The sequence below is a fragment of the Mustela lutreola genome, chromosome X, assembly GCF_030435805.1.
Source record: "Mustela lutreola isolate mMusLut2 chromosome X, mMusLut2.pri, whole genome shotgun sequence".
Classification (NCBI taxonomy): domain Eukaryota; kingdom Metazoa; phylum Chordata; class Mammalia; order Carnivora; family Mustelidae; genus Mustela; species Mustela lutreola.
This window is the reverse complement of record NC_081308.1, coordinates 56072738-56099848: the sequence shown is the minus strand read 5'-3', so window position 1 is coordinate 56099848 and position 27111 is coordinate 56072738. Positions and strand designations below refer to the sequence as shown.

General features: G+C 37.8%; 1 protein-coding gene and 1 non-coding gene across 2 annotated transcripts in view; one reads left to right on the top strand and one right to left on the bottom strand.

Moving 5' to 3' along the window:
• Window positions 1-27111, bottom strand: part of LOC131822047 (conserved oligomeric Golgi complex subunit 2-like) — a 502532-nt gene that overhangs the window by 383248 nt on the left and 92173 nt on the right. The gene's annotated exons all lie outside the window — the stretch shown is intronic.
• On the top strand, window positions 11932-12038 carry LOC131822321 (U6 spliceosomal RNA). The gene has a single exon (XR_009350199.1). It is a non-coding gene; the product is annotated as a U6 spliceosomal RNA (small nuclear RNA).

The window sequence follows — 27111 nt, the reverse complement described above, 5'->3', positions numbered from 1 at the left end:
AATATTCTACATTTATTATATCATTTCTAACATATAGAAGTGTGTTATCAAGGCTGGTTCTGTGAATGAACATAGTTATGCTAAAGTGTGTTTTTTTCTCCAAGAAATTAAATGCATGATTATCACACAATTATAAAATACTTGTGTCAAGAATTTTTATTCAAAAATTAATAAGAGAATCAGATATTAAAACTAGTTCACATGGTACTTTGGGATATAAGCAGAGTTGTGCAGCAAAAGTGCTCTGGGCCCATAATTTGGGTTATAGAATTTATGTTTTCTAATGAAAAATCATTAACTTGCATTATTGTTAACAAGAATCTTGTGCATTACCATCAGTTTTCTATATTAAAACCTGTTGCTCTACAGTTTGTAAATAACTTTGTCAATAGCAAGCTAATAAACGGTGTGACTCCAAAGGATTGAGATAATCTCCAGAGTTTCTGCTACATAATGCCCAGGACTCCATTGAAAGGACACGTAAGAATTAATTTTGCCCAAAAATTTGATCATTGTTTTCACTGTCCTAACCTATTTTCCAAACCTAGTCCTTTTGCTTCACCTTTCAGTCTGCGGACAACCCTGTATCTGATTGACTTGTTAATTCTGGGAATGTTTTGCAGATTAATTTGCTTGCCAGAGGTGGTTCCTCTAAATGATGTCTAAGAACCCTAATTAGTTAAGAATACTTTTTTTTTAACATTTTCATTGCTATTTATTATTATTATTATTATTGCTCATATCTCTATTATAAATAATTCACAAGGGCATTTATCTGACAAAACACAAAGAGCTGGCTACTAGTAGAAAAAGTACATTTGACTCTGTCAGTGAAAATGGTAAAGGGATTTGAGAAAATAAGGCAAAGCACTGGAATCATGTGTTAAAACTTTAAATATTATAGACACATTTACTTAATTTCTAATACTGATGTTGCTTATAATTAAATAAGATGTTTTCCATGAACCACGCATTACAGCAAATATGTTGTTTATACAGATTAAATTTTCATCAAAAGGGATTCCTGGGTGGCTCAGTTGGTTAAGCAGCTGCCTTTGGCTCAGGTCATGATCCCAGCGTCCTGGGATTGAGTCCCGCATCGGGCTCCTTGCTCGGCCGGGAGCCTGCTTCTCCCTCTGCCTCTGCCTGCCATTCTGTCTGCCTGTGCTTGCGCTCTCGCCCACTCCCTCTGATAAATAATTTAAATCTTAAAATAAATAAATAAATAAATAAATAAATTCTCATAAAAAAATTGTAAGTGTATTTTATTGTAGGATCATGATCAGCATTTTGCAGATGAGAAAAATGAAATTTGGAAATGTCTCTTCAAATCCCTCATACAATATCTGGCCTAGATAGAAGGATATACTATCACAATTGAGGAAGATAATTGAGATTACTTAAAATGATAAACTTTATTGTTTAGGGTTTTTTAAAAGTTTGCCACAGATTCAGATTCTTTTAAAATATGTATCTATTTTGTGTACAGAGAATGAACTGAGAAGTAAAGAGAAAGTGATATATCAGTGCTACCAACTAATGGCTATAATATCATCACCTTATTTATGAACAATGAAACAGCATGCAATATTTAAATCAATTTAAATAAATTCCTATTTATTTTATATATTTATAAATTTAAATAAATTCCTATTTATTTATTATTAAAGAAATTCCTCGAACAAACAGTATGTGTTGAAGGTTGCTAGCAGAAAAGTGTTGTACTACATGGAAGTAATCAGAAAATATGATCTAAAATTCTGCTTTCAAGGGCGCCTGGGTGGCTCAGTGGGTTAAAATTCTGCTTTCAAGAAGCTATAACAGTAAGTACTGAGCATTAGCTATTATATGCTATGGATGAATAACTGAAATCTACATTTGAAACTAATGGTACACTATATGTTAACTAATTGAATTTTAAAAAGTTAGTAAAAAAAATACCACTATTTTATAAAACAATATTCCCAACAGGCTCTTTTGCTTTAAAATACTCACTTTGTAACGAGGGTCATTACTTTTGTCTAGCCAATTCTTACATCACTGTTTATCCCTTCTCTGCTTTATTCCTTCCCAGTATCAATAAAGGCTCACTTGGGGTACCTAGAAGCCATGAGAAAGCTTGTAATAGATCTGGCTGGCTTTCACCAGCAATTTGACCACCATGTGCACAGGGAAGTCTATTGATAAAGGCTTTATTGCAACACATTGCAAATACATGGATGATTTTGAATTCTCTTTCTTGAGGTCTTGTTTCATGATAATAAATTTAGGGTGGCTTATTGGAATGGATGTTATTAACATATTTTCATAGTTCTAAGTACAAGGAATTGTAAAATAGATTAATGAATGTGGCATTACTCACAACTGTCCTCATTTTGAAATCAAATTACAGTGTACTGAGCTGAGGAGGCAAAGCAGATTTGGGATTATGAGTGAACTAATTTAAAAAAGTCTTAGGGGTGTGATCAGACTATTGGGTAATTCAGTAGAAAAATGTCAACTGATTGAGATTCTGTGTTCCCTGATTTCAGAGAGAAGTTAAGATAAATAAGTAACACGAGGAGACTAGGAAGCCAAACATAAGTGAAAATTTTGTGCCAGGGTGTGTATACATCTGTTTATCTTCTTGCTTTACCATTAAGGTTGTTCCTAGAGGAGAGTTTAAATATGTGTTGGAGCTAATCTCTGTGGATTACACAAGAAACCACATCCTACAGCTCTCCCTGAAACACCCCTTATGATTTCAATGTAACTTGGTTTTTGCATTTTTAGAAATAACAAAATACTTTGCAAACTCCTCTACTTTATTATTTCTACAAGTTACCACCACAAGTGAGTCAGCTGGCTCCACATTTTAACACAGTGACAGTCACAGAGGAATGGAGGAATGAGTCGAGTTATCAATATATGTGCTTTTAAGAAGTATGACAGGGTAGCAGCTATTTCCAGGAACCAAAACATGGGTCAGCAGCTGTGCAGGAAAAGTGGTGGAATAAATGACTCATTTCAGAGTTCTATAACATATTAGTTCTATAATGTATCTTCAGCACCCAATTACCCGCTTTGATCTAAAGATAAGGATTTACAGTTAAGGTCCCATTTATGATTTGACTGGTAGGGTCTGAAGAATTTTTACTATTGTTTTGACTATTACTTGAAACCTATAGTAGTACTTGGGATATGTGTTGTGTATTCTGTGAACATGTGCTAATTTTAGATTAGATAATTCCTGTCTCAAACCCCTGTTAATTTGTTTGTTTTTGATTACTTGTTAGTGGTTTCAGTAAATGGATATATCTGAACAATAGCAAAGCCACTATTAAAATAAGTTATTATTATATAGAGCATGGAATTGCACATTCCTCCTTTGAATCCAACAGAGTTTCACCATATCCTTAACAATTTGGGAAAAACATGCTATTATTTTTCTTTATAAAATTTCTCCTGTTAGGCTGTGATGATTGTCATCAGCAGTAACTCCTCTGAAGGCTTTGTCAAAAGAGTTGAAAAAATTGGAAAAGTGTGAAGGTAGCTGTTTGCTGAATATAAAGAATAGAGCATTGAAGTACAATTCACATTCTTACTTCTCCTTCTATGCTTTCAGATGTTTGACATTTGAAAATTTTGCTTCTAGAAGAGATGCCCTATATAATTCTTTTTTTAAAATTTTTTATTTTTTATAAACATATATTTTTATCCCAAGGGGTACAGGTCTAGGAATCGCCAGGTTTACACACTTCAAAGAAACCCTAAGCCCAGCAGGAGAAGAGAAATCGTAATGATCAGAGCAGAAATCAACGAAACTAGGAGCTGGTTCTTTGAAAGAATTAATAAAGTTGATAAGCCCCTGGCCAGACTTATCAAAAAGAAAAGAGAAAGGACTCGAATAAATAAAATCATGAATGAAAGAGGATAGATCACAACTAACACCAAAGAAATACAAACTATTATAAGAGCACACTATGAGCAACTCTATGCCAACAAATTTGACAAACTGGAAGAAATGGATGCATTCCTAGAAACATATAAACTACCACAACTGAACCAGGAAGAAATAGAAATCCTGAACTGACCCATAACCAGTACGGAGATTAAAACAGTCATTAAAAATCTCCAAACAAACAAAAGCCCAGGGCCAGACGGCTTCCCAGGGGAATTCTACCAATCATTTAAAGAAGAACTAATTCCTATTCTCCTGAAACTGTTCCAAAAAATAGAAATGGAAGGAAAACTTCCAAACTCATTTTATGAGGCCAGCATCACCTTGATCCCCAAACCAGACAAGGATCCCATCAAAAAAGAGAGCTATAGACCAATATCCTTGATGGACACAGATGCGAAAATTCTCACCAAAATACTAGCCAATCGGATTCAACAGTACATTTAAAGGATTCTTCACCACGACCAAGTGGGATTTATTCCAGGGCTGCAAGGTTGGTTCAACATCCGCAAATCAGTCAATGTGATACAACACATCAATAAAAGAAAGAACCAGAACCATATGATACTCTCAATAGATGCTGAAAAAGCATTTGACAAAGTACAGCACCCCTTCCTGATCAAAACTCTTCAAAGTGTAGGGATAGAGGGCACATACCTCAATATCATCAAAGCCATCTATGAAAAACCCACTGCAAATATCATTCTCAATGGAGAAAAAGTGAAAGCTTTTCCACTAAGGTCAGGAACACACCAGGGATGTCCATTATCACCACTGCTATTCAACATAGTACTAGAAGTCCTAGCCTCAGCAATCAGACAACAAAAGGAAATTAAAGGCATTCAAATCAGCAAAGAAGAAGTCAAGTTATCATGCTTTGCAGATGATATGATACTATATGTGGAAAACCCAAAAGACTCCACTCCAAAACTGCTAGAACTTGTCAGGAATTCAGTAAAGTGTCAGGATATAAAATCAATGCAAAGAAATCAGTTGCATTTCTCTACACCAACAACAAGACAGAAGAAAGAGAAATTAAGAAGTCCATCCCATTTACAATTGCACCCCAAACCATAAGATACCTAGGAATAAACCTAACCAAAGAGGCTAAGAATCTATACTCAGAAAACTATAACGTACTCATGAAAGACATTGAGGAAGACACAAAGAAATGGAAAAATGTTCCATGCTCCTGGATTGGAAGAATAAATATTGTGAAACTGTCTATGCTACCTAAAGCAAGCCCTATATAATTCTTACTTTAAGGAACAAGTTGCTTTTATAATTTTTAAATTATTCTACCATTCAAGTATTTCCATTTAAATTAAATTCAATATCATTTAAAAAATAATCAAAAGTGCAGCCAGTATTCAATTCCTGGGCTAAATAATTTTAGAAAGCTTTGTGTTATTGAACCTACAGGGTTTTTCTGTAGTTTTAACTCTTTCTTTCTGTGATTTTTCCCATTAGTCACGTAAGTGACTGCAATATAACAGACATTGAGGATAAAGAAGGACTGAATAGAACAATCCTTGGCCTCATGAAGTTGAGAATCTAGCAAGGGAGTCAAACAACTCAATCATTCATAGACAATTTATTGAGTGCCTGGCCTAAGATGAGCACAACAAAACCCCAGCCCAGAGGAATCATTTTAATGGGAGAGATAGATAATAGGTAACCCAACTTTAAAAAAAAAAATTGTACTGGTTTTTCTTTAATAGTGATGCATATTTGAACTAAATAAGCACATTTTAAAAAGAGCAGTGATTGAGAAGAAGAGGTTTTTTAACTGAGTGGTCCGAAAAGGACTCCCTTAAAAAGTCTGTTTTGAACAGATCTCTGAATAATATCAGCTATGAAGCTGTGTAAAGATCTCAGGGGTGGGTGATTTTTCCAGTCAAAAAACTGTAAAGGCTCCAAAGTCACAATACAGCTGTAATTTTCTCTAATAAAGTAACTTCTGACAAAGGATGAGAAGAAATAACTAACCCAGGTTTGAAAGAAAAGGGACAGACTTTCTATGGAATTCATATTTAATTAAAGCTCTAAAGGACAAAAATACACTAGAGCAAAATCCTGGTGATGCTGATATACCTAATGAAAGATCATAAACAAGGTGTGGGTAGCAAAGAGTGTGTGGGAATGTTGGTAAGCACAGTGGGGAAGAGTCATCCCTGAACATGTTCTTAAATGAAGCAATTCTTGTGTTGTTTTAAAAGGTAAATTGGAGTTTGTCTAAGTGATTAGAGAAGGATGCCTCAGCTTATGGAACTTCGAAGCCATAAAGATGTGATAAACTACTGCAGATATTTTCATGTATATTTGTTGTTGCTTCTAGTAATGGTGATCTAAAAACTCCTACTTAAGACAACTAAAAATCCAGACAAAATAGCTTTTAAAGTTAAAAATATCAGAATGATTATAAAAATAAGTGAGGAATTACTGGGCCAAAATACGAAATACAATGAGAGCCTAGAGATATATGCCCTGAAGCCATTTTAGCTATGAGAGCATTTGAAACTGCTAAAACACACTGAGCTGTGTTTTTAATAGACTCTTGATACTAGAGAAACAAAATTCAAAACCCAGCAACAATCAAGTTTGAGGACTTTGGTACAACCCAAATTTAAGTTGAGATCCCCAAAGCACAAGGAGAAGCAGAAATAAGACTATAGCCTGCCTTGCCTTCTGTGTAAACTGAGAAAGTCAGTCACTGAATTTGGAGTATGATTGTCTTGTAGAGTCTCAGATATAATAGAAAATCCTGCCAAGGAGGACCATACCATTATTATAGCTCTTAATTATCCCTACTCAATAAGAGTTTCAAATATAATGTCTTGAACATAGCAAAATGTAACAAAGCACACAACGAAAAACCATTAACAAGATTTGATAGACAAAATGGGATTAAGTATGATATTAAAATGATCAATAAAGATTGTAAAATGGCTTGATTACTCTGCTCAAAGAAATGAGAGGGGAAGCAAATTGAACAAAAAACTGAAACTAAAAATGATATTGAGAAAGATTTTATAAATGAACCAAATGGATACTCTAGAACTTTAAAGATATGACAGCTAATTTAAGATACCACAATGGTGCCTGGGTGGTTCGCTTAATTAAACCTCCAATTCTTTTTCCTTTTTTTTTTAACACCTTAATTTTATTTTATTTCTTTCATTTTGGCTCAGGTCATGATGTCAGGGTTGTGAAATAGAGCCCAGAGTTGGGCTCTGTGCTGAGCCTGGAGCCTGCTTAAGATTCTTTTCTCTTCTTTTTCTATCCCTCCCTGCGCTCTCGCTCGCTCGCTCTCTCTTGCTTGCTAATAAATAAATAAATATATAAATATATAGATAATAGACAAAGCAAAATAAAAGCAGATTATGGAAATACATATAAAGATTTTGAAATGAAAACAAGTTCAAAATAAAATAGAGAAGACCTACACAGCTAAAAGTTCATTCAGAAAATCTACTATTAAAGAAGTCAGTATGACAAAATGTTAAGATATCAAAAGATTTGAGCATGTACTTTACAGAAAGTGTAATCCAAATGGCCGTTCATATATAAAAACTGCTTATCTTTATTATGAATCTGGAATTAAATTAAATTAAATTAAAATTAAATTAAAACCTAGAATGGCATACTATTACACACTTACCATATTGGGCAACAGTAAAAATGTCTTGCAAGAATGTGAAAGAATGACAGTGCCCATAATAAAAACATTTGAGGTAAGTTGTACAATATTTAGAAAACTTAACAATAAAAATAAAAAAAATTGGTCCATTCCTAGAAACACAACATGGAACTAAATGAATATTTTCACCAGGATATGCAAACAGATGATTATAGTTATTTCATTCATAACAGCAGATCAGCAGTGGTATATTTGCACAATGTTACATTAAATAAGAGAGAATATTAACAACCTGGGAGGAGGGGCTAGGTTGTTATCATAAAGAGATCTTCTATGGTGCTGATTATGTTCTATTTCTCAAAATCTTTAAGTTAAAAAAGTTTTCCAGTTTATATCTAGATAGATAGAGAGATAGATAGATAGATGATAGATAGACAGATATCCCAGAAGCTGCAATGCTAGGCTAGGACCAGGCTTTAAAGGGCTTTTCTACACTCTACTAAATACTTTAAACCTTTCATTATATCATAGCTCAGTGTTCAAATCTCCATTGGTTTCCTCAGTTTCCTAATATTTCTCTTAAGGTGACCTGATCTAGACTTTTGATCACCTTTGTCTAAATATTTCTATTTTAACAAAGTCCTTTGTAACACTCAGAGACTAAAACTTAGAAAAATACTCTGTTATCTCACTAGAGTGGAAAATATATAGTTACCCATTAACTAATGATATCCATGTCTACATTAGATCCATGACATTTTTAATTCTTGGGAGCTTTTGGTTAAATGAATTTTTTAAGCTTCCTTTAAATGAAGCTTTAAGCCACCACCACATGAATAAAATTGAAGAACTAAATGAAAACAAGCCAAGTATTTACAGAGTCATAGAATGTGCAGTGGAAAGAGTACAATTCTGAAATCATATAGCCTAAATTAGTGTGATGCATCTTTATTAGCCATGTAATCATAAACCAGTTATCTAAATTGTGTTTCCTCGGTTTTTTCACCCATGAAATGGTGATGATAATACTTATTATGCAGAGTTGTTGTGTGGCTGTAATGAAGCATGGAGCATGAGAGTCTCATATTCCATGCTAAAATGATAGCTATTTTTATACTTATAATAATTCTAATAATAGTAATTAAATTGTTCAAAATGATAATATTCATTTATATTGAGGCATTGTATTGACTATTCATAGACACATTTACCAAAATAAATTTCATTTTACTTTACCCCCCCTGAGGATATATATTTCCTAATTCAATATGAATCTCATTATGAATAATAATTATCATGATAAATATGCTGATTTTTCTTCTATTTATTTTTAGGGAAGTATCCTAAACTGTTGAACATAAAGAAACTTAAGCAAGTCTGTCTTATTCAAAATTTGCATGCTGCTTTCTTATGAAACTAGATTATAGAGTTGTATGAAATAAATTCATGCAGTTAAGATATTTATGTTTGGAAAACTGGGTGGTCAGTTTAGTATCTCAAAAGAAGATTTTAAATTTAAACCTTAAAATGAGCTCTTTCAGCCTTATTTATAGACCATCCTTCATGCTTCATAAGTATTCCTTCATTGTAAACTAAGTAATAGTTTTTGTCACAGTGTATATAACTAAAATGGATTTTATATTCTATTATTTCAGAGTTAGTTGCAGTTTCTACTTCCTTACTTCCTTTTTTGAAAAATAGATTAATTTTACAAAAAGTTTTTTCCAGCTTTATTGAAAAATAATCGACATATTATAATTTGTAAATTTAAGAAATGATTTCTTATAACATTGCAAACTTTTAACATTGTGTAAATTTTGTACAATTTGATAAATTGGTATACATCTGTATTGCAATATAATCTACATAAAAATGTTAATACATCTACTATCTCATATAGTTGCCACTGTTTTTATGCATGTATCGTAAGGAATTTTAAGATCTACTCTCTTAGCAACTCTTATGTATATAGTACAGTAGAGATAAACTTCAGAGTTCTTGTGGGTTTTGTTCCAGACCACCTCAATAAAGAGATTATCTCAATAAACTAAGTCAAATTATTATTGTTTTTTTGGTTTCCCAGTGCATATAAAAAAATAAACACTATACTGTACTGTTCAAAAGCATTATGTCTTTAAAGAAAAACAATGTATATACCTTAAGTAAACTAGTTCTGAGTTTTTAGTGGGTCGTAATTACTGATCACAGATCACCATAACAAATACAATAATAATGAAAAAACTTGAAATATTGCAAGAATTACCAACATGTGACAGAGAGACACAAAATGAACAAATGTTGTTAGAAAAATGGAGGCAGCAGACCTTTTTTATACAAGAATCCTATAAAATTTCAACTTGTAAGAATGTGATATATGCAAAGTTTAATAAAGGGAAGCACAATAAAAAAGTATGTATATATTATTAACTATGATCATCATGCTGTACATTAGATCCCCAGAACTTTTTCATATTATAGTTGCAAGTTTGTACCCTTTGACCACCTTACTCCACCCCAGGTTCACCCCTTGTCAACTCAACTCTAAGTTTCTATTAGTTTGCCTTTTCTTCAGATTCTGTATGTAAGGGATATCATAATACATAAATTTAAAAAATATATAAAATCTTTGAAATATTTCACTTAGTATAATACCTTCAAGATCCATCCATGCTGTTGTAAATGGCAGTATTTCTTAATTTTTCATGGTTAAGTAGTAGTATTCCATAGTATATATTTACCATACTTATTTTATTCATTCATCCATTAATGGATACTGAAGCTATTTCCATCTCTTGCTTAGAGTTAATAATTTTATAATGAACATAAGAGTGCAGATATGTCTTCGAATAGTGACTCCGTTTCCTTTAGATATATACCTAGAAGTGGGATTACTGAATCATATGGTAATTTTACTTTTAATAATATGAATCATCTCCATACTGTTTTCCATACAAATTTATATCCCTATCACAGTGCATAAGTTCCCCATTTTCCCCAATATTTACCAAAATTTTTAGTTTTAATTTTTTGGTAGTATATATTCTAATAGGTAGTAATATCTTGCTGTGTTTTCCAGAAGTAAACAACAACAACAACAACATAATGACTTTGCCCTGAGTTTTTACGTTGAGCACTTTTTAATGCTCCTGTTGGTCATTTATACAACTTTTTGAAAGACAAAGTCTATTGAGATCCTTTTGCTATTTTTTAAATTATATATTTTTTTCTATTTGTATCTGTTGGTTATTAACCTCTTTTCAGATATAAGATTTGTAAGTATTTTCTTCCATTCTGTGGATTGTGTTTTTATTCTCTCTCTCTCTGTCTCTCTTTTTCGGCAATGCAGAAACTTTAGTTTGATGTAATACCATTTATTTATTTTTGGTTTTTTACTTGTGTTTTTGGTCTGGTATCCAAAAAACTATTGGCAAGACCAATGTCAAGGAGAATTTTTCCTATGTTTTCCTTTAGGAAATTTAGTTTCATGCATCACAGTTAAGTCTTTAATCTATTTCAAGTTAAGATTTATGAGTGATATAAGGCTCCAGTTTCATACTGTTTTATGTGACTATTCAGTTTTAAATATCATCTATTGAACAGACTATCCTTACCCATTACATATGTTGGCCCCTGTCAAATATTAGGTGACTGCATGAAAGGATTTATTTCTGGACTCTCAATTCTGTTCTACTTGTTTATTGGTCTGTTTTTATGCCAGTATACTTTATTGTTTTGAGCTTGAGGGCTTTGTAGTATAATTTCAAATCAAGAAGTGTAATTTCTCTTCTTCATTCTTTCTCAGAACTGCTTTGATTATTTGTTGTCTTTTATGGTCTCATATAAATTTTAGGATTCTTTACTTACTTCTGTCAAAAAATAATATTGGATTTTTTTAAAAAAGATTTTTTATTTATTTATTTGACAGAGAGAGATGACAAGCAGGCAGAGAGGCAGGCAGAGAGAGAGGAGGAAGCAGGCTCCCTGCTGAGCAGAGAGCCTGATGCAGGGCTTGATCCCAGGACCCTGGGATCATGACCTGAGCCGAAGGCAGCGGCTTAACCCACTGAGCCACCCAGGCGCCCCTAACATTGGATTTTTGATAGGAATTGAACTTAAAGATGGTTTCCGGTAGTATGGACATTTTAACAATGTTAATTCTTACCATTCATAAATATGGGCTATCTTTCCATTTGTGTCTCCTTCAATTTCTTTTCCTTATCAATGTCATAGTTTATGGGGTACAGATCTTTCATCTTCTTAGTTAAAACTTTTCCTAAGTATTTTATTATTTTTGATGCTATTGTGAATTAGATTGTTTTTCATCATTAGAGTGTAAAAATGCTCCTGTCTTGTGCTTACTTTGGCAGCACATATACTAAAATTGGAATGATGCAGAGAAGATTAGCGTGATCACTGAACAAGGATGACATGAAAAACTGGGAAGCATTCCACATTAAAAACAAAACAAAACAAAATTCTTGTCTTTTATATATTGATCTTGTATTTGGCAGCTTTACTAAATTTGTTTATCAAATTTTTTTGTGACGTTTTTAGGATTTTTTTACATGTAAACTCATGTTATCCAAAAAAGGAAAATTTTATTTCTCCTTTTTTTTTTTTTTTGGAGTCTTTTATTTCTTTGTGCTCCTTGTTTCTCTGGCTAGGACATCCAGTACTATGTCAAATGAGAGTAGTGAAAGTGGACACACTTGTCTTGTTTCTGATCTTTAAGGTGAAAACTTTCAAACTTTTTTGATTGAATATGAGATTAGCTCTGGGCTTGCAATATGTGTTTTTTAATTGATTTTTTAAAATTTTTATAAACATATAATGTGTTTTTATCCCTAGGAGTACAGGTCTGTGAATCACCAGGTTTACACATTTCACAGCACTCACCATAGCACATACCCTCCCCAATGTCCATACCCCCACCATCCTCTCCCAACACACCTCCCCCCAGCAACCCTCAGTCTGTTTTGTGAGATTCAGTGTTTTATGGTTTGTGTCCCTCCCAATCCCATCTTCTTTTATTTTTCTTTTCGTACCCCCCAAACTGCCTATGTTGCATCTCCACTTCATCGTATCAGGGAGATCATATGATAGTTGTCTTTCTCAGATTGGTTTATTTCGCCAAGCATAATACCCTCTAGATCCATCCACGTCATCACAAATAGCAGGATTTCATTTCTTTTGATGGCTGCATAGTATTCCATTGTACATATATACCACATCTTATTTATTGATTCATCTGTGGAAGGACGTTTAGGTTCTTTCCATAGTTTAACTATTGTGGACATTGCTGCTATAAACATTTGGGTGCATGTGCCCCTTCAGAATGCCACGTTTGTATCTTTAGGGTATATACCCAGTAATACAATCACTGGGTCATAGGGTAGTTCAATTTTCAGCTTTTTGAGGAACCTCCACGCTGTTTTCCAGAGTGGTTGCACCAGCTTGCATTCCCACGTACAGTGTAGGAGGGTTCCCCTTTCTCCACATCCTCGCCAGCATCTGCCATTGACTGACTTGTTCATTTTAGCCATTCTGAAAGATGTGAGGTGGTATCTCATTGTGGTTTTGATTTGTATTTCCCTGATGCCGAGTTATGTGGAGCATATTTTCATGTGTCTGTTGGCCATTTGGATTTATTCTTTGCAGAAATGTCTGTTCATGTCTTCTGTCCATTTCTTCATTGGATTATTTGTTCTGAGGGTGCTGGGTTTGATAAGCTCTTTATAGATTTGGGATACTGGCCCTTTATCTGGTATGTCATTTGTAAATATCTTCTCCCATTCTGACAGTTATCTTTTGGCTTTGTTAACTGTTTCCTTTGCTGTGCAAAAGCTTTTTGATCTGATGAAATCCCAATAGTTCATTTTTGCCCTTGCTACCCTTGCCTTTGGCGATGTTCCTAGGAAGAAGTTGCTGCTGCTGAGGTCAAAGAGGTTGCTACCTGTTCTCTCCTCAAGGATTTTGATGGATTCCTTTCTCACATTATGCTTCTTCATCCGTTTCCAGTCTATTTTCATGTATGGTGTAAGGAAATGGTCCAATTTCTTTTTTCTGCATGTGGCTGTTCCATTTTCCCAACACCTTTTGTTGAAGAGGCTGTCTTTTTTCCATTGGACATTCCTTCCTGTTTTGTTGATGATTAGTTGACCATAGAGTTGAGGGTGTATTTCTGGGCTCTCTATTCTGTTCCATTGATCTATGTCTGTTTTTGTGACAGTTCCCTACTATCTTGATGATGACAACTTTGTAATAGAGCTTGAAGTCTGGAATTGTGATGCCAACAACTTTGGCTTTCTTTTTCAATATTCCTCTGGCTACTCGAGGTATTTTCTGGTTCCATATAAATTTTAGGATTATTTGCTCCATTTCTTTGAAAAAAAATGGATGGGATTTTGATAGGGATTGCATTAAGTGTGTAGATTGCTTTAGGTAGCATAGACATTTTCACAATATTTATTCTTCCAATACAGGAGTATGGAACACTTTTCCATTTTTTGTGTCTTCTTCAATTTCTTTCATGAGTGCTTTAGAGTTTTCTGAGTATAGATTCTTTGTCTCTTTGGTTAGGTTTATACCTAGGTATCTTAGGGTTTTGGGTGCAACTGTAAATGGGATTTACTCCTTAATTTCTATTTCTTCTGTCTTATTTATATAAAAAATGCAACCAATTTCTGTGCATTGATTTTATATCCTGACACTTTACAGAATTCCTATACAAGTTAGAGCAGATTTTGAGTGGAGTCCTTTAAGTTTTCCACATACAGTATCATATCATCTGCAAACAGTGATAGTTTGAATTCTCTTTTGCCAATTTGGCTTAATTTCAATGCCTTTAATTTCTTCTTGTTGCCTGATTGCTGAGGCTAGGACTTCTAGTACGATGTTGAATAGCAGTGTCATGATAACGGACATCCCTACTGTGTTCCTGACCTCAGCGGAAAAGTATTCAGTTTTTCTCCATTGAGAATGGTATTTACAGTGGGTTTTTCATAGATGGCTTTGATAATATTGATAATATGTGCCTTCTATCCCTACACTTTGAAGAGTTTTAATCAGGAAGGGATACTGCACTTTGTCAAATGCTTTTTCAGCATCTATGGAGAGTATCAGATGGCTCTTTTTCTTTCTTTTATTAATGTGTTGTATCATATTGATTGATTTGCAGAAGTTGAACCAACCTTGTAGCCCTGGAATAATTCCCACTTGGTCGTGGTGAATAAGCCATTTAATGTACTATTGAATCCGATTGGCTAGTATTTTGGTGAGAATTTTCGCATCTGTGTTCATCAAGGATATTGGTCTGTAGCTCTCTTTTTTGATGGGATCCTTGTCTGGTTTTGGGTTCAAGGTGATGCTGGCCTCATAAAAAAAGAGTTTGGAAGTTTTCCTTCCATTTCTATTTTTTGGGAACCGTTTCAGGAGAATAGGAATTAATTCTTCTTTAAATGTTTGGTAGAATTCCCCTGGGAAGCCATCTGGCCCGGGGCTTTTGTTTGTTTGGAGATTTTTGATGACTGTTTCAATCTCCGTACTGGTTATGTGTCTGTTCAGGTTTTCTATTTCTTCCTGGTTCAGTTGTGGTAGTTTATATGTCTCTAGGAATGTATCCATTTCTTCCAGATTGTTGAATTTGTTGGCGTAGAGTTGCTCATAGTATGTTCTTATAATTGTTTGTATTTCTTTGATGTTGGTTGTGATCTATCTTCTTTCAATCATGATTTTATTTATTTGAGTCCTTTCTCTTTTCTTTTTGATAAGTCTGGAAAGGGGTTTATCAATCTTATTAATTCTTTCAAAGAACCACCTCCTAGTTTCGTTGATTTGTTCTATTGTTTATTTTTGTTGGTTTTGGTTTTTTTTTTGTTTCTATTTCATTGATTTCTGCCATGATCTTTATTATTCCTCTTCTCCTGCTGGATTTAGGCTTTCTTTGTTGTTCTTTATGCAACCCCTTTAGGAGTAGGGTTATGTTGTGTATTTGAGATCTTTCTTATTTCTTGAGAAAGGCTTGTACAGCTTTATATTTTCCTCTCAGGACTGCCTTTGCTGTATCCCACAGATTTTGAACACTTTTGTTTTCATTATCATTTGTTTCCATGAATTTTTTCAATTCTTCTTTAATTTCCTGGTTGACCAATTCATTTTTTAGAAGGATGCTATTAGTCTCCATGTATTTGTGTTCTTTCCAAATTTCCTCTTGTGATGGAGTCTAGTTTAAGAGCATTGTGGTCTGAGAATATGCAGGGGATGATCCCAATCTTTTGATAATGGTTGAGATCTGATTCATGACCCATATGTGGTCCATTCTGGAGAATGTTCCATGTGCACTAGAGAAGAATGTGTATCTGTTATTTTGGGATGGAATGTGTTGAATATACCTGTGATGTCCATCTTGTCCAGTGTGTCATTTAAGGCCTTTTTCCTTGTTGATCTGTTGCTTGGATGATCTGTCCATTTCAATGAGGAGAGTGTTAAATTCCCCTACTATTATTTTATTTTTGTCGATGTGTTTCTTTGATTTTGTTATTAATTGGTTTATTTAGTTGGCTGCTCCCATGTTAAGGACATAGATATTTAAAATTGTTAGGTCTTCTTGTTGGACAGCCCCTTTGAGTATGATATAGTGTCCTTCCTCATCTCTTATTATAGTCTTTGGCTTAAAATCTAATTGATCTGATATAAGGATTGCCACCCCAGCTTTCTTCTGATGTCCATTAGCATGGTACATTGTTTTCCACCCCCTCTTTTTAAATCTGGGGGTGTCTTCGGGTCTATGATGAGTTTCTTGGGCAGCATATTGAGGGGTTTTGCTTTTTATCCATTCTGATACCCTGTGTCTTTTGATTGGTGCCTTTAGGCCATTTACATTCAGGGTAACTATTGAGAGATATGAATTTAGTGGCATTGTATTGCCTATAATGTGACTGTTACTGTATATTGTTTCTGTTCCTTTCTGATCTACTACTTTTAGGCTCTCTCTTTGCTTAGAGGACTCCTTTCAATATTTCCTGGAGAGTTGGTTTGGCGTTTGCAAATTCTTTCAGGTTTTGTTTGTCCTGGTAGCTTTTTCATCTCTCCTTCTATTTTCAATGATAGCCTAGCTGTATATAGTATTCGTGGCTGCATGTTTTACTCACTTAACACTCTGAAGATATCATGCCAGGTCTTTCTGGCCTGCCAGGTCTCTGTGGATAAGTCTGCTGCCAATCAAATGTTTTTACTGTTGTACGATACAGACTTCTTCTCCCAGGATGCTTTCAGGATTTTCTCTTAGTCATTAACAGTTGTAAATTTTACAATCAGGTTACGGGGTGTGGACCTATTTTTATTGATTTTGAGGGTCATTCTTTGTATCTCCTGGATTTTGATGTTTGTTCCCTTTGCCATATTAGGGAAATTCTCTAGAAATTTCTCTCCAATATACCTTCTGCTCCCCTCTCTCTTTCTTCTTCTTCTGGCATCCCAATTATTCTAATGTTTTGTCGTCTTATGGTCTCACTTATCTCTCAAATTCTCTCCTCATGGTCCAGTATTTGTTTGTCTCTCTTTTGCTCAGCTTTTTATTCTCCATCATTTGGTCTTCTGTATCACTAATTCTTTTGCCTCATTTATCCTAGCAGTAAGAACTTCCATTTTTTATTGCACCTCATTAATAGCTCTTTTGATTTCAACTTGGTTAGATTTTAGTTCTTTTATTTCTCTAGAAGGGGCTTTTATCTCTCTGGAGAGGGTTTCTCTAATATCTTCCATGCCCTTTTCGAGCCCAGCTAGAACCCTGAGAGTTGTCATTCTGAACTCTAGTTCTGTCATATTATCAATGTCTGTTTTGATTAGGTCCCTAGCCTTTGGTACTGCCTCTTGTTCTTTTTCTTGTGGTGAGTTTTTCTACCTTGTCATTTTGAGCAGATAAGAATATATAAAGAAGCAAATAAAATGCTAAAAGGGTGGCAAAGACCCCAGGAAATTGTGCTTTAACCAAATCGGAAGAGACCCCAAGTTGTGGGAGAACGAAAGGGGATAAAAAAGAAGTTTTAGGGGAAAAAAATGTTAAAAAAAAAAACAAGGAAAAAAATATTACAAAAGAAAAAAATTATATATATACTAGATTTGTGACTAGAACAGGGTCACTCACGTAATTTTGGGAGTATTTTGGTCTCTTAGAAGCAACTACCTCCAAAGATTTTAAAGGATGAAAAACATATAAGGGTAGGCACAATGACGGGATGGAATAAACCTATAAAAATGAGTAAAAATTTAATTTCTAAAAAATAAGTTGATAGAGCAAGTTGGTGGGGACAATAAAGAAAAATAAACTGGAGAGAATTTGCTCAGGCTGGACAGTGGAACAATCTTGGAGCTAGATTTAGGGTATATTTTGGTCTATTAGGAGAAGTTATACCTCAAATTATTTAGAAGAAAAAACCCGATGTGTAAAAAAATATATAGTTAGATACAATGGAGGATAAAATATGACTATAATAATGAAGGTTCAAAATAGATTATTATTTTTGTAAGGTATTTTTAAAATAAACTCGTTAAAAAATCATTGAAAGACGAATTGGAAAAAGTTAAAAAAAAGTAGCAGAAGAGAAAAGAAAAAATATATAACTGCAAGACTAAAGAATCATTGGGAGAAAGCCATGAATTCCTTGTTTTGCTTTCTCCTCCTCTGGAATTCCACTGTTCTCTTTAGTAAGTGAAGTTGATCTTGGCTGGGTTTCTTGTTGGTCTTCTGGAGAAGGGGCCTTTTGTATTGATTCTCAGGTGTCTTTGCCCGAGATGGATTTATCCTGCCCTTACCTAGGGTAGGGCTAAGTAATCTGCGAGCTTTTGATCCCTGAAGGCTTTCCGTAGAGTTCTGGTTGATGAAATGATAATGGCGGTCTCACAATCCGGCCCAGAGGAGTGGAGAGCTCAGGGCCCCGCTCCTCAGTGCACCTTCAGAGAAAAGTGCTTAATCACTCCCATAATCCCGGCCTCTGGCCATGCTTGGAGAAAAGTACTCTGTCATTCGCACTTTTAGAAATGTCTTTGGTCATTCTCATCTCCCTGGCCTCTGGCCGTGCTTAGAGAAAAGAGCTCAATTACTCCTGTCTCCCTGGCCCTTTGCCATGCTCCAAGCTCACCCTGCCTATGCCTGGTTCAAAGTAACCCTGGGTTGAGAGCTCACTCCTCAGTTTTGTCTCTGTAGCTGGCTTCCCCACTCTAATACCTGTGAGTTCTGTGACACTCAGATACCCCTGGTCCTTCTGTGACCCTGAGGGACCTGGGGCTATGCTGACCCCAGTTGGGCTTCACTCTGGTTTAGCTTCTGGGGTGATATCCTTCAGTGGATGAAACTTAAAATGTCCTGATTTCATGCTCAGTTTCTCCACAGCTTGCCGGGAGCTACCCCCCCCCGCGGTCTACCTTCCCGTTCTTTGGGTTCACTTTTCCGCCGGTTCTACCTTTCAGAAAGTGATCAATTTTCTGTTTCTAGAATTGTTGCTCTCCTTCTCTTTGATCTCCCATTGGACTTGTAGGTGTTTGCAATGGTTCGATAAGCTATCTAGCTGATCTCCTGCAACCTGATGTCATCTCAGCCTGCTACTTCTCCGCCATCTTGAATCCTTCCACGGAATATGTGGTTTTTATTGTGTTGATGTGAATTCTTTCTGTACCCAGTTTGGTGAGTATTTTTATTATGAAAGTGTGTTGAATTTTGTCAAATACCTTTTCTGCATATATTGAATTGATCATATGAGTTTTTATTGATCATTCTATTAATATAATGCATCACATTTACTGATATGTGCTGGTGAATTCAGTTTTGTAGCATTTTGTAGAGAATTTTTACATTTTTTATTTATCAGGGATATGATCCAGTAGTTCTTTTTGTTGCTGATTTGAAAAGTGCCTCGGAGCATTTCAACCACTTCAACTTTTGGGAAGGGTTTTAAAAGTGTTTGTATTATTTCTTCTTAAAATGTTTGGTAGAATTCACTGTGGACATCATCTGATTCTGGACTTTTATTTGTTAGAAGGTTTTTATTACGGATTCAATCTCCTTACCCCTTATTGGTCTGTTCACATTTTTTATGTCCTTATGATTCAGTCTTGATAGGTTGTATGTGCCTAGGAATTTGTCCATTTCCTCTAGGCTTTTGATTTGCTGGCATTTAACTGTCTGTTATCTTTTATATTTCTGTGGTATCTGTTATAATGTGTCCTTTTACATTTCTAATTTTATTGAGTCTTCTCTCTTTTTGCTGATTTAGTCTAGCTGTCTTTTTTTGTATTTATCATTACCAAGTCTAATTTTATTTACCATTTTAAAAAACTTTCTAGTTTTTTAAGTCTATATTTAATTTATTTCTGCCCTAATTTTTATGTTTTTCCTTCCTTTTGCTACTTTTAAGTTTACTTTGTTTTTTTTGTACTTTTTTTGAGTTGTTATATTAAGTTCTTTATTTGAAATCTTTTTTTATATACATATTTGTAGCTATAAAATTTCCTTCTATAACTGCTTTGCTGCTTCTCATAATTTTTTGGTATATATTTTTTTATTTTCCTCAAGATGTATTTTTATTCCCACTTTGTCTCTTTTTTTGATTTTTTGTTTGTTTAAAAATGTGTTTGTCTGTGTATTTTTAAATTTTCCAAATTTCCTTCTGTATTGATTTCTAGTTTCATATTATTTTGGTTGTAAATATACTCGATATGCTTTCGATATTATTGATTTTGGGGGGACTCTTGTTTTGTGGTTTAAAATGTGATCTATTCTAGACAATTTTCCACGTGTGTTTGAGAAGAATATTTATTATGATACTATTGGATGGAATATCCTGTAAATATGATAGGTTTATTTGACATAGTTCTTGTTTGTTTGTTTGTTTTGTTTTGTTTGTTTGTTTGTTTGAGAGAGAGCAGGGCAGAGAGAATGAGCAAGGGGTAAGGGCAGAGACAGAGGGAGAAGACCCCCTCCTGAGCAGGGAGCCCAATGTGGGATTCTATCTCAGGACCCTGGGATCACGACCTGAGCCAAAGGCAAAGGCTTAACCGATTGAGTCACCCAGGGACCCCTAAATTTTACTTTAGTTAATATATGACCATTTTTTATTTCTACTAATAGACACATCAATTTTATTGCTTTTAATATTAAGATCTTCTCTTTAACATCATTATCATCTATTCATCTTTCCTTTTTCATTTTAAAAGTGTTGTTTACATTTGTGGTGGTAAGTATGTAATTCATGTATGTGGTGGTATGTAAGTAATTCAAATATGAATTTTAAACTCTAGATCATATGCTCCATTGTGGCAGATATTTGTCTTATTCATCCCACCCACAAAAAATTAGTACTCAATAGGTCTTTGTTGATTGAATGAATGAATTAAGTGTTCTGACACTAGCATAGCTGACCAAACCAGAGATCAAGGAGAAAATATAATGATTGTCAAATGGGTGAACCTGAGATAAAAAGACATTTCAGCTTCGTTAGTTTGATATACACTCTGGATAATATTCCAACTTTGCATGGATTTTTGGAAAGCAAACAACTCCTCTCCTAAATAATAAATGTATTGGAGCTCCTGGGTGCCTCAGTGGGTTAAGCCGCTGCCTTTGGCTGAGGTCATGATCTCAGAGTCCTGGGTTCGAGCCCTGCTCAGCGGAGAGCCTGCTTCCCCTATCTCTCTGCTTGCCTCTCCATCTACTTGTGATTTCTCTCTGTCAAATAAATAAATAAAATCTTTAAAAAAAATAATAAATGTATTAATTGCCTTCCTTATGAGTCCTGACAGCAGTCAGCTTTGTGGGTTTCTGATTCCATTCCAAGAGGTTGAATGTCTGTTTGATTTATGTCATAGGCAACAGTGTCATGAGGAAAGACTTGTAGGATAAAATTTCTTAAAGATGGGAACACAGATGGCTGCCTATGGACTGTGAGGTGGGTGTTAATGAAAATGCATTGAGCAGTCAGGGAAGGGCAGCTCACAACCATAGGAAAGGTGCCTGTGTTTTTGTTTTGTTTTGTTTTGTTTTACAAACAGATACCATTTCCCCTCCCCATGGAAATTTTCAAATTTACTTCTCTCTAACAACCACAAATACTTGGGACATTATGAACACAATATGGGCCTTAAAGGATAAAAATAAACAAAAATTTAAGTAAATGTTAAGTGTTTATCATTATTTCAGCCATGTTTTTCTATGTTTAACTGCTCAATGCAAAGGGTTTTATGGAATTTTCTATAACACCATCTAGATTTTCTACATTGGCTGTCACTCCTGAAAATTCTCAGTTTATAAATGTGCATGCATTGAGGCAGCATATATTTACATTATAGTAAATATTCACTTGTTATTTACCTGGTTTATTACTGTATTTTGATCCTTTCTAATTGTTCACTTTCTTCCATGTTTCCCCCTTATTTCTACAAATGTCAATCCATCACATGTTATGTAAAGTCAAACAAGGAGGAACAGCTGTTAGTAGAAAGGATTAATAGGTGATTTGATGTTACTCTGTGAGATATTAAGTAATAGTCAAGGTATTTCCATATCATCATTTTAATATATTTCAGTAATACAACATAGTTTTTATGCTTTAATTAAAATATCCTTAATTAAAATATCCCTGTGAGATATTAAGTAATAGGCAAGGTATTTCCATATCACCATTTAAATATATTTCAGTAATACAACATAGTTTTTATGCTTTAATTAAACCTTCATTAAGTCTTTATATATATATATATTTCCAAACTCACAAGTCCGCCCTTCATGTCCCATTCAAAACCCACTCATTTTATGGAATAACTGTTTTATATTCCTAGTACAATCTTCATTTAACTTATTGCTCTGGTGTGCTCCGTTGGCAGCACATATATTAACTTATTGTTCTGGGTATACAAAAGGATAGGAATAGAATATTTTGTAATATGATATTTTGTCCTGTCTGCACTACAGAGTCGGTGTAAGCATTCTTAGATCAGAGACCTAGGAGGAGGTCCAAATTGAAGAAAAACAAACAAAAAAAAGAAAATGTTCTCAGCCCTTTCTTGTAGTTTCATTTGCAGGAACCACAAAAGCAAAGATATTAAAAATTTTTTTTCTTTTATTTTAAAATTAAGTTTAAAATTTTTATTGGATTATGCTCCCTTAAACTCATCTGATACCATGAATAGAAAACCCAAGCAATCCACCAAACATTCTTTTATGATGTTGCCTTTAAACATGTTGCCTTAAAATTTTTACAGTGTAGTCTCATCTGTAGAGTACATGAGCCTTGATTCAAAAGTGTCATCAAAGACTGTGGTGACACTTGTCTTGCCACCCGCCCGCTGTTCCTGCCATGGCAGGCTCTCCTACTTCACGACCGTTTCCCGACAAGCAAGGCCAAGGGCTCCTTCTCTCCTCCCCGGGCGGTGTGCTGTGCCTTCCCCAGATATGCTACTGGGGAGTGCAGTCACAGACGTGTCCCTTTCCTTAAGGCTCTTTCCACGGGCTTAACCACACTTCTCTCCCAGGCAGAGGGAATGACCGGGCTAAGAGGATTTCGCTCCATACGGGTTTCTCCCACCATGCTTCGGAGACTATGTTCAGGCAAGCAGCATCAGCATCCCACAGAACCAACACTGATTTCCCAGCGAATGCTGTGCTTTCCCAGAGGGGATGCAGGATCAAAGAGGCTTTTGCTCTATGTGGGTTTCTCCCACTGTGCTGTGAATACAAGGTTAAGGCAAGCAGCAACAGCAGCCCGCAGAACCGAATCTGATTTCGCAGAGCCTGCTATGCACGCGCAGAGGCTTTGGACTTGGCGCGAACTGCACTTTGCCGCTCCTTTCTCAGGAAGACTTTGGGCGTTTGCTCTATCGCATCAGGGAAGAAGAGCTGCGGGAGAGCTGGTGCCTCTTGGGCCTTGCTTTCGTGGGCTCTATGTTCGCGCCCTGGGTTCAACCTGCCAGGCCGAACTAAGCAGACACAGCCACAACCTGCAGCAGCGTGCGTGGCCTAGGATGGCACTCTATGCACACTACCATCTCCCGGTATAGGCAACGCTTGGCCTTTTGCTCTGGTGCTCAGGCGGACTCGGGGACTAGGCCAGTGCCTTCCCCACAGGAGAGGAGAGGGGACAGGATCCCTGCACACCGCCAGTGCACTGGGATGGGGAGCTGTGGGGGACTTACCTCACTCTTTCCCCGGACACCCCGTGCCTCCACGAACGCTTCCACTTCCTTAAGGAAGACGACATCTGACTGCCCGTTCTTTCAGGGAGCTACTTCTGCGAGTTCAGGTACGCGGCTGGCGTCAAGCACATGTCTGCACCAGGGACAGGTGGCCAAGGAGCTGTTTTCCCCTTGGGCTCAGGGGCCCAGGACAGGCATGCCTTCTGCCCAGACTTCTGCCTCACAGTGGAGCACGAACCCCTGCCCTAGTCGTCCCCTCGTATCTCCTTAACAGCCAGGCATACCTCTCTCTGCACAGGGAGCGGGTGACACTTGTCTTGTAACTGCCCACTTTTCCTGACAGGACCGGCTCTCCTACTTGGAGACCGTTTCTGAAAACAAGGCCTACGGCTCCTACTCTTCTCCCGGTGAAGCGTGCTGCACCTCCCCAGTCATGCTCCTGGGAAGCGTAGTGACAGTCGTGTCCCTTTCCTTAAGGCTCTTTCCACAGGCGTAACCACGCTTCTGTCTCAGGCAGAGGTTATCCCCGGGCAAAGAAGATTTTGCTACATGCGGGTGTATTACACCGTGCTGTGGAGACTAGCTCAGGTAAGCAGCAGAAGCATCCCACAGAACCGACTCTGATTTCCCAAAGAATGCGGTGCTTTCCCAGAGGGGATGACTAGGCAAAGAGGCTTTCGCTGTATGGGGGCTTCTCCCACCGTGCTGGGAATACTAGGCTAAGGCAAGCAGCAAGAGCAGCCCACAGAACCGACTCTGATTTCCCAGCGACTGCTATGCTTTCACAGTACTATTCAGCTTGGCGCAAACCGCACTTCGCTGCTGCTTCCACAGCAAGGCTTTTGGCGTTTTCTCTGTCGCGTCAGGGAAGAAGAGCTGCAGAAGAGCTGGTGCCTCTTGGGCCTTGCTTTCCCGGGCTCTATGTTCACGCCCTGGGTTCACCCTGCCAGGCTGAACTAAGCAGACACAGCCACAACCCTGCAGTATCATGCGTGGCCTAGGATGGCACTCTATGCACACTACCCTTCTCTGGCGCTCAGGCGGACTCGGGGACTACGCCAGTGCCTTCCCCACAGGAGAAGAGAGGCGACAGAATCTCTGCACACCGCCCGTGCACTGGGATGGAGAGCAGTGAGGGACTGTCCCCACACCTTCCCCGGACACCCTGTACATCCGCGAACGCTTTCACATCCATGAGGGTTTATTACAACGTGCTGTGGAGAATGCTGTGCTTTTCGCAGCACGGTGGGAGAAACCCGCATAGAGCGAAAGCATCTTTGCCCAGTCATCCCCTCTGGGAAAGCACCGCATTCTTTGGGAAATCAGAGTCGGGTATGTGGGATGCTGCTACTCCTTGCCTGAGCTGGTCTCGACAGCACGGTGTAATAAACCCGCGTGAAGCGAAATCCTCTTTGCACCGGCATCCCCTCTGCCTGAGAGAGAAGCGTGGTTGCGTCTTTAGAAAGAGCCTTAAGGAAAGGGACACGTCTGTCACTGCGCTCCCCAGGAGCATGTCTGGGGAAGGTGCAGAAGGCTATACCGGGACAAGAGAAGGAGCCGTTGGTGATATTGTCCGGAAACGGTCGAGAAGCAGGAGAGCCGGACCTGTGAGGAACAGCGTGTCGGTGGAAAGACAAGTTTCACCCGCTACCTGTGCGGAGAGATGTGAGCCTGGCTGCTAAGGTGACATGAGAGGACGACTAGGGCAGGAGCGCGTGCTCCACTCTGAAGAAGGAGTCTCCGCAGAAGGGAGGCCTGCCCTGGGCCCCTGGGCCCAAGGGGACAGCAGCTCCTTGGCCACCTGTCCCTGGTGCAGACATGTGCTTGCCACCAGGCGCCTATGATGAACTCGCAGTTGTAGCTCCCTGAAAGAAAGGACCATCAGAAGCCGTTCTCTCCATGATGTGGAAGCTTTCGTATGGCACGTGTTGTCCGGAGGAGTGAGGACAGTCCACCACTGCTCCCCATCCCAGGGCACGGCGGTCTGTAGGGATCCTGTCGCCTCTCCTCTCCTGTGAGGAAGGCACTGGACTAGTCCCCCAGTCCGCCTGAGCACCAGAGCAAATTGCCAAACCTCGCCTACGCCAGGAGATGGTAGTGGGCATACAGTGCCATGCTAGGACACGCACGCTGCTGCATGGTTGTGCCTCTGTTTGCTTAATTCGGCTTGGCAGTTTGAACCGACGACGCCAAAATGGAGCCCTGGAAAGCAAAGCCAAAGAGGAATTAGCTCTCCCGCAGCACTTCTTCCCTGACGCGACAGAGGGAAAACCCAAAGCCTAGCTGAGGAAGCGGCGGCGAAGTGCTGTTGGCTCCAAGCCTAAAGCCTCTCGAAAGCACAGCATTTGCTGAAAAATCAGAGTCGGTTCTGATGGCTGCTGTTGCTGCTTGCCTTAGCCTAGTATTCGCAGCACGGTAGGAGAAATCCTCGTAGAGCGAAAGCCTCTTTGCCCGGGCATCCCCTCTGGGAAAGCACAGCATTCTTTGGGAAATCAGAGTCGGGTATGTGGTATGCTGCTACTCCTTGCCTGAGCTGGTCTCGACAGCACGGTGTAATAAACCCGCATGGAGCGAAATCCTCTTTGCCCCGGCATCCCCTCTGCCTGAGAGAGAAGCGTGGTTGCGTCTTTAGAAAGAGCCTTAAGGAAAGGGACACGTCTGTCACTGCGCTCCCCAGGAGCATGTCTGGGGAAGGTGCAGAAGGCTATACCGGGACAAGAGAAGGAGCCGTTGGTGATATTGTCCGGAAACGGTCGAGTAGCAGGAGAGCCGGACCTGTGAGGAACAGCGTGTCGGTGGAAAGACAAGTTTCACTCGCTACCTGTGCGGAGAGATGTGAGCCTGGCTGCTAAGGTGACATGAGAGGACGACTAGGACAGGAGCGCGTGCTCCACTCTGAAGAAGGAGTCTCCGCAGAAGGGAGGCCTGCCCTGGGCCCCTGGGCCCAAGGGGACAGCAGCTCCTTGGCCACCTGTCCCTGGTGCAGACATGTGCTTGCCACCAGGCGCCTATGCTGAACTCGCAGTTGTAGCTCCCTGAAAGAAAGGACCATCAGAAGCCGTTCTCTCCATGATGTGGAAGCTTTCGTATGGCACGTGTTGTCCGGAGGAGTGAGGACAGTCCACCACTGCTCCCCATCCCAGGGCACGGCGGTCTGTAGGGATCCTGTCGCCTCTCCTCTCCTGTGAGGAAGGCACTGGACTAGTCCCCCAGTCCGCCTGAGCACCAGAGCAAATTGCCAAACCTCGCCTACGCCAGGAGATGGTAGTGGGCATACCGTGCCATGCTAGGACACGCACGCTGCTGCATGGTTGTGCCTCTGTTTGCTTAATTCGGCTTGGCAGTTTGA